A 9340-nucleotide genomic window follows, 5' to 3' on the forward strand; every position below is an offset into this window, starting at 1 on the left:
CATGAATAGACATTTTCCCAAAGAACACATCCAGATGGCTAATAGGCACATGAAAAGATGCTTGACATTGAGCTCAGTCAGTTAAGCTCAGGTGGCTTAGTCGGTTAAGCATCTGCCTTTGACTCAGGTCCTGCAGTGCTGGGAATGCAAACTGGTACAGCCATTTTCCGCCTTTTTTCCCTTATGTTTAATTTGTTTTTTGTTTTTTGTTTTTTTTTTAAGATATTTTGTCCTGTGATTTCCTGAGACTGAATTTTACTGACTGGATCCCATAGGTGCTTTTACGAGACCAGTGCTCTAACCCCTGAGCTACGGAGCCCCATAGGTGCTTTTAACAAACTCCTCTGTTCTCTGTATTGGGAGTTAGATCTATAGGCTTGATCGGATTCAGGATGGATATGTTTGGTGAGAACACCTGCTGGTTGGTGGTGTGCGGTTCCACCAGGAGGTACATCCTCTCTGGTTGTCTTTCTTTCCATGATGTTAAGAGCTAACAATGCTCCTACATCCAAAATTATGATATTCAAAATCTACTCTTCCTTCTTCATTTATTAGCTGGGATACTTCTGTAAAAGTCAACGTTTCTTTGTGTCCTAATGCTTTACCGGGTGGTACCATTAGGAAAGAGAAGGCAAGCTCCATGCTTAATTCTTTCCTTTCACTTACAGCTTTCAGAATAATGGCTCAGTTCCCAGGTTCTTCCAATGGTGACCAATTAGATTTACTTTTGTTATCATTGCTGGCTTAATATCATTACACACTCATGCATTTGTGCGTTTGCTGTACTTCCATTCTCTGCAATCATCGTCCTCAGCGATGCTCATACTGTCCCTTCTTCAGCCGTTTGGAACTTCTTCAGGTCTGCTCCTGAGCAGGGTCTGGGCTAAGACATCACACCCCAACATCCCATTTGGCAGGTTAGTCTCTGGTAAAATATACAAGTTGAAAACCCACTTGGAATGGCTTTCCCCATCACAAGATTTTATGTGTACAAATCTTGGAGAATGGGAGGCTTCTTAACCTGGCAAGAGAACCACACGAGTCGAGAGAAGATGATACCCCTCTGCAGAGGGCACACATCTTTGATGAATAGTCCATGGAAATCTGCCCCCACCTCCTTTTAGGCACTGACACTTCCTCCGATCCAGGCAAAAACAGCTGGTGGTGAACTTGGTGGCCACACAGAGTCATCCTCCAGGAGCCGTTCTTTCAGCCACCACTTAAAATCTCTGCTGTGAGATTTTATCATCTATCTTCCCCAAGCCCTTCCTTACGGAGTTCACCCAATTACAATAAAATGCAAGATTTTATTTTATTTTATTTTTTATTTATTTTTTAATTTGACAGAGATCACAAGTAGGCAGAGAGGCAGGCAGAGAGAGAGGGAAGCAGGCTCCTCGATGAGCAGAGAGCCCAATGCGGGGCTCGATCCCAGAACCCTGGGATCATGACCTGAGCAGAAGGCAGAGGTTTAACCCACTGAGCCACCCAGGCGCCCCTATTTTATTTTTTAAAAAAGATTTTATTTATTTATTTGACAGAGCACGAGCCCAAGTAAGGGGAGCAGCAGGTGGAGGGAGAGGGAGAAGCAGGCTCCCGGCCGGAGCAGGCAGCTTGATCCCAGGACTGGGATCAGGACCCGAGCCAAAGGCAGATGTTTAACAGACTGTGCCACTCAGGTGCCCCAAAATGCACAGGTTTAATTGGGAGGTGAGGTTTTAACAAATGCACACACTGTATCTATCACCTCTAACAAGGAATGGAGTATTTCTACCTCCAAGAAAGTTTTCAGGCCTCTTTTGAGTCAATCCTGTCCACCGTTTGTTTTCTGTCACCATAGATTAGATTTGTTTTGGACGTCACTGGACGGAATCACACAGATACACTCTTCAGTGTCTGTCTTCTTTCTCGCTTTGTAATGTTTTTGAGGTTTATCTCTACTGTTGTATTAGCAGTTCATTCATTTCTAATGCTGAGTAACACACTCCAATTTGTTGATCTTTTCACCAGTTGGTGGGCATTTGGGTCGTTTCCAATATTTGCCTGTAAATGAAGCAACTGTAAACATTCATCTACAAGCCTTTTATGGACATGTGTTCATTTCTTCGAGGCTGGGATTGTATTGTATTGTATTGTAAATAGATGTTTAACTTTATGAGAAACTACCAAACAGATTTGCAAAAGAATCATACATTTTATGTTCCTACCCACAATGTAGGAGCCTTCCAATTGATCCACATCCTCACCAACATTTGGTATTACCAAATTTTTGAATTCCAGCCATTGCAATGGATGTGAAGTGATCTCTCGTGGTGATTTTAATCAGCATTTCCCTAATGACTAATGTCATTGAACATATTTTTATGCATTTATTGGCTAATCATTTATCTTCTTTTGTGAGGTGTCTGTTGAAGTCTTTGCTCTTTTATTATTGTGTTCTTCATATTTTTATCACAGATTTGTAGGGATCTTTTTATATTCTGGGTGTGAATCCCTCATCATTTCTTTGTGTATTGTGAATATTTTCTCCTAGCCATTTCATTTCCTTAGATTTTCCTTTTAATTTTATTTCTCACTTCATTTCTACATTTCAGGATCTTCCCTCATTTGCCAACCCAAGCTCAAAATAGAATATACCATTATTAAGGACTTACAATAGATCCTCCATGCACACTGGCCTCCCCCTCTACTCACCACAATCTGGGAAGTCACTAACGTCCTCCCTCCAACCCCCCACTGAGTCAGTTGAGCAGCCTCCCAATATCACCCAGCCCGTAAGTGGCAGGCAGGCTTTTAAGGCAGTGGCATTCAACGCTGGCTGTGCACTGAATTACCCGAGTGGAGGAGGGGTAAATGACTGCTGCCTTGGCCCCAACCTCCAGGATCCTGATTTCATTGGTCTGGGGAGGAGCTCAGGCATGGGTACCTTTTAAAAGCTCCCCAAGTACCTCTAATGTTCAGAGTCTCTGATTCCAAATGTGCTCTGTGTTCCCTACTGTCGCTCAGAGCTTGGCTCCTGAAGATTGGCCTGCCCACCGGTGCAAAAAGAGTTAAGTGACAGGGCTTCCTGGGTTGGCGGCGGGGGGGGGGGGGGGGGGTGCGCATCTCTCCACATCATTTATGGGCTGTGCAAAGAGAGAGCAGGCCTGGCTGAAGCAGTTCTCCCTGTGCAGACTGGAGAGGATTTGGGTTTTAATTTAAGGAGCTCTTTAAAATCTGTTTTCTCTTCCACCCCCTCCTCCCCAGGAGGCAGCATATTCAGACATCAGCTCACAAAAACAGGTCCAATTTTGGAGGCTGCGGCAATCTGGGGAATCTTCCAAGGTGTCCTCATAGACAGGCAGTCACAAGTCGGAAATGACGACTGCCTAGGGGTTTCAGTGTTGCATGCAAATCGCCTCTCTCACTGACAGTTTTCAACTTGCTGTCATTTAATGAGGCTTCCCACTCTCCAAGGAAAGCTGATATCAAGTGGGGGAGGATACAGTTTTTCTTTTCAGCATCCTACTTATGCTGCTATGGCTTTAGGAAGCTGAGCTGGGGTTCCTGAAAAGCCAACATCTTCATTAAGTGGGAAAGGAGAGCAAGCCAGGAAGAGATAGGCTTCTCTAAAATAAGATCCATCTTGATTTTTTTCCCCTGTGAGGTTTATAGCTCATAGCAAGAAGCCCAGAAAAATCCTTATTTGCTCTGGAATCAGAACCTCAGTGTCACTCAGCTGAGGGTAAGTAAAGAGGAGAAATTTAATGGAATACTTCTGTGGAGCTTTGAAAACCACCGTCGTCACTTGGGTGTGAAAAACACACATTGTGCAACACAATATTGGATATTTTCCCCTGGCCCACAAGCTTCCACAAAGAGAATATGTAAGACTTTCTGAAGAGAAACAAAATGATCCACCTCAGGACGGAATCTCTCCCCAGAAAGCTCAGGTTCCATGTTCTGCAAAACAGGGTCCCAAGTTTCAGGATTGGAGACTAGGGTCACCACTTGAGGTGGTGGCTGATGCTTAAACCACGACATGGAGAGCAGTGGTTTTCAAAGTGTGGTCCCAGGGCCAACAGCATCGGCATCTCCTGGGAACAACATGGTAGACATGGAAATTCCTGGATCTTGATCAAGTGATCAAGACTCTCAGGAATCATTCTTAGAAACTTGAGTCCCACTGAATTATAGGCAGGACACAGGTGAGACAGGGCCTACTTCAAGCCCTTGTCAGCATTTCCTCCCTGGTGTCCATGGGAGGCATGTGGGTTGGGTGAAGGTGAGAACTCCATCCAGAAGCAGAGCAGAGTCACTGAGGAGGCAGAGAAGTGTCTTTTCTGCCTTCATGCTGCTGCTCCAGACAGCTCGGGCCACCTTCCTGTGGACTTTCCTTGTGGCCGGAGGATACATTCCAGTGCAAGAACAAAGCAGCTCCACGAGCAGGATCCTGCCTTCTGTTTCAGGGGCACAAGGTTTGCAAACATACCTGGGAGGGCTCCAGGAAGGGTTGGAGTTAGGCAGGTGGGATGGTGGGAAGGAGGCAGAGTTTTGCCAGCCCGTAGAAAAAGGGGCTTCCTCCAGCCAACCCAGTGCTGGCTGGATATCAGCCCTAACTGGGTGCTGTATACAACCTGCCCAACTATACATGATGGGCCTGCTCAGAAAATAGGAGCTTTACCAAGCAGGACCTCATTCACAGGACAAAGAAAGGTTAAGAGGCAGGGGCCAGGGCTGGGGAGGAGGTGGTTGAAAGGGAAGATGAGCCCAGGAGGAGGGTGGTTTAAGGGTACCGGAGATTTGTTTAAAACGGTAGGGTAAGACATGCAGACGCGGAAATGTGGTCATGAAGGAAGAAGCTTATTGTACTCACTGTTCGTTAGAAACAGGAGGCATGTCGGGTGTGCACGGGGCCGCAGCCGGAAGCACTGGAGTTGGTCAGGAGGCGGAGGGAAGAGAAAACTCGAACGGGAGGAGGCTTTATTGCGGTTTCCACAAGAAGGAACAGGAGAGGTCCCGAGAGCAGGCTTATAATTACCTATTTAGAATAGTTTCATTAGGCCCTGGGGCCCAGGGCTGTCCGCAGTCGTCTGGGCGGGGGCAGGTGATTCTGGCAGGTGGGTAGTGGCCCGGGCTCTGGGAGCCCCCCTCTCCCCAAGGCGTTTGGGTGTGGCTTCGGGATACACTGCACTGTCTGTGAACCGCGCTATTTCAGTGAGTTGGTTTGTTATCTCTGGGACTTGGGAGGGACAGTCGCTCCAGGGTCAAAGCGTAAGACTACAGACAATAAAACACAGGGACGCTAAGGTAAGATAGTGTGCCTACTGATGTGAGCTGCCACTCCGTTCCGGATTGTCCACGCCTGTGCCATCCCACACAGCAGCCCCCAAAGACACGTGGCCATCGCGCACTTGAAGTGGGACCAGTGCAACTTAAGAACTGCATTTTACATTTTATTAAATTTTAATTAATGTAAATATTAAAACCTGGAGCTATATAAGATACCCTCCCATTAAACTTAGAGTGTAAATTAGCTCAATTATGTTTATATTGATTTCATGTTAAAGCTATAATATTTTAGATATATTGGGTTAAATAGAATATACTATTAAAATTCATGCCACCTGTGTCTTTGTGCATTTTTAAACGTGGCTACTAGGTGATTTAAAATGGCGGGTGTGGTTTGCATTGCATTTCTTAACAGCGGTGACCCGTATACTTAACAGTGACTGGAAGTAAAGTCCTAAGTAGCAGTAAAAGACTGGGCTGCCCTGAGAGGCAGGTGCTAACAGGGTGTACATAGAGCATGCATTCCTCTTGCTGGAGGGTGCCACTCTTCTGACTGGGGACCGGCATACCCTCATCAGGATCTAGGAGAAAGTGGGGTAGCCAAAGATGTTGACACGGCTGAAACAAATTCATGCTCAAGCAATTTCTTAAGAGAGACAAAATGACCTTAATGCCTGCAGCCCAACAACAGCCGTAAGGCCCAGAAGCAATTTGCAATGTTTCCCGGCTGTCGCAGTCCACGAAGGCTGCCAAAGTCCTCCCAGATTCCCAGTTCCTCTTTCTTGCTCTGGGCTGACCACTCCCTGCACAGCCAGGTCTGGTGGAGACAAGGAAAAGCAAAGAAGGGCAAGTGGAGGGATCAGATGAAGGATTCCAAATGGCCTAGTGCCCACTGTGCTGACTGCTCCCAAGCAGCCCTCTACCCTGGGTGTTCATGGGTGGCTGCCAACCCTGGGAGGTGTGCATGACTCACAGACATCCTCAAGGTTAGACTTTTTGGGCATTGTGGTAACAAATTAGTACAAGAGGTTTCCTGGCACTGGATGGATCCAGGAGCCCTGGCCTTGTGGCAGCTGCAGGAAAAGCTTTTCAGCTAATGGGGGTGGGGGAAGGTGTTGGTTGGATGGTGGGAGTATAAGGGCCAAGGCTCCCTGGGTCAAGGACAGAGGCAAAGCTGCCACTAGGCCCACTAATGGGAACCCAGACAGTCTGGGCAGCAGGGGTGGGGCCATGTATAAAAGGGTAAACTGGCACAGCTCCAGAGGGTGAGATACCACAGCTGGTAGCCTTCTGTGCCCACACACTTCTGTCAAGGGGAGAGGAGCACTAATTTCCATGCAGATGTCATCTGAAGTCCTGGGTCACATCCTCTAGTGAGCTAGGGGTTGGATCCCTTAGAGGAGGGTTCTTTTAAGATGGGAAAGGGAACACTCTACACGGTCCAGAGGAGTGTTTTGAAAAAGGGAACAACTTTCTCTTCCCACTGATGGAAGCAATCCAACTCATTCAGTCCAACAAGTTATACTTTTGTGCCTATTATGTGCCAGGTACTGCTGTACAAGGCACTTGAGGTCCCTCCCTGCCCTCAAGTTGCTTAGAAGCAGATGAGGTTACTGATTAAAGTGCAAGTGTTGTGGGACACCGCTGGCTCAGTCAGTGGAGCATGTGACTCTTGATCTCCGGGTCATGAGTTCAAGCTGCATGTTGGGCATAGAGCTTACTTAAAAAAAATAGGGGTGCTTCATTGACTCAGGAAGAACACACAACTCTTGATCTCAGAGTTGTGAGTTTGAGCCTCACATTGGCTATAGAGATTACTAAAAAAATAAAATAAACTTTAAAAAGGAAGGAAGGAAGGGTAGAAGAAAGAAAGGAAGGGGCTTGTCAGAGAAGGCCTCCTTGAGGGGTATAATGTTAGCAACCCAAGGAGGGGCTAAGGGCAGTGGATGGTTTTTCTAGCTGAGAAATTTGCACGCACAAAGGCCTAGAGGCAAGAGAGAGCCTGGCCTGACATGGATTCAACACATTCAGCTCTAATGTATGGGTTTATTAGTCACACTGGTGCCAAATATGTTTTGGGCATAATTGTACGATCTTGACCTGCCCCAGAGGTTATGAAGATATTAACATGCAATAGTTGTCATTCATTTGGTCACATAGCAGTCATCGGGCATCCACAGTCTATCAGGCATAGGATCTCATTGTTAGAAGGCAGCAAACAGCCAGAGAACCCAAGGGATGTTGGGGGTCAATGCAGAACAGGGCGGAGTTGGAGAACTGTGGGAAGGACAGGGAATTAAGGAGACAGTGTTCACTTCTGAAGTGAGTTTTGGGCCTTCCTGCCTTTAGAGCATAAAGTGGAAAGCAAAAGGCCTCTGTCACACAACCCCAAGAGCCTGAAGGAGGAGGAAAATCGTAGTGCCTCTCACTTTCTTTCTTCCTACATTTCACAATTTGTCATGGGCTGGAAGTTCTCCTTCAATATTGTTTCATGTCTTGACCCCATCTCCACTGCCAGCTTAGGGTCCCATTAATACCTGCCTAGACCAAAACCACAGCCTAAAACAGGGGTACTTATTAATACACAAGGATCAGAAGAGACTGAAAAGTATAACCTTGGCACTGAAAACAGATTGGTTAGTGTGATTACTGGCCAGCATTGACAGGGTGAATGCTCAGTGTGATGAGACAAATGGTGTCTGTGGGATTTAGTATGTGAGTTACACTGAAGGAACAGGGTATATGTAACCACTTGGAGGTAAGTGCACAGAGGAGCAGGGAGAGCAAGCGAAGGTCAGGGTAACTGTTGATGTTATGGAAAAAAGAAACAATCGAGTAATGGAGAAATCATGGTTTTCTAAGTAATTTACAGTAGCAACAAAAACCATACGTAGTGGTAAGACTAACAACAAATATGCAAAGACATTTGTGGGTAAATTCCACCCAATTTATCCAAGATTCAATATAATTCTAAGCAATTCGCCTACAGTTTTTCTTAAAACCTAAGAAACTGATTCTAAAATTCATATGGAAAGAAAAGTTGCAAGAACAACCAAGGTTAATTAGAAAATGTTATCTTTAATCTACTAAATACTAAGAAGTATTAAAAATTATAATAATTAAAACAAAGGTGGGGATAAGGGTTAATATTATGTGTTTCAACAATATTTAAATGATGAAACTAGCAAAAATGGGAGTTAAAGTGGGGAGTAAAATAAACATAGTGACAGTCTCATCTGAAATAGCTGGGAACAAAGGACATCATTTATAGTAATGTAAGCTTAAGTATTTTCAGTATAAAAAGGTAAAAAGAAAGAAATGTATTACTGATTAAATTGGGTGTTGGAGAAGAGAGGGTCAACAGGGCAAGGAAGACACAAGCTAATTAAATTGTTATTCATTAAAAAAATTGTTATTCATAATAGGGAACCAAAAAGAAGGAGCTAAAGGTATTACATAAAGATATGCACGCAAAGGGAACCACCAAAACAAGATATGGAAGCCTTCCTAAACACAAAGAGAACCACAACAACAACAAAAATGAACAAAGAAAGCAGACCGAGTAATGAAATGAACATATACACAAATACGCATACACACAAATAAACATTCATACAAATATTACACATAAAGTAATATAAAATAACGGAGACAAAACAGATCTCTCATATCAAGATATGGAAATGTGCTCAAATGACTATTCAAAGCAACACACAACTCCATGCTGTGGCAAGAGTTGTACCCACAGCAATGTGAATGATGAAGATTCTATATAAAGAGGTGGGCAAGAATGTAGCTGCCACATGTCAGTGGGAATTGCAGAGTAGGCAGTTCCAAGGACCCACTTGTCCACAGAGACATCAGAAAACTAATCAAAACATTTAAGAATCAACTTTGTTGGGGCACCTGCGTGGCTCAGTGGGTTAAAGCCTCTGCCTTCGGCTCAGGTCATGATCCCAGGGTGCTGGGTTTGAGTCCTGCATTGGGCTCTCTGCTCATCAGGGAGCCTGCTTCCCCCTCTCTCTCTGCCTGCCTCTCTGCCTACTTGTGCTCTATCTCTCTGTCAAAT

The sequence above is a fragment of the Lontra canadensis genome, unplaced genomic scaffold, assembly GCF_010015895.1.
Source record: "Lontra canadensis isolate GAN:19392208 unplaced genomic scaffold, GSC_riverotter_1.0 scaffold11, whole genome shotgun sequence".
Taxonomy (NCBI): Eukaryota; Metazoa; Chordata; class Mammalia; order Carnivora; family Mustelidae; genus Lontra; species Lontra canadensis.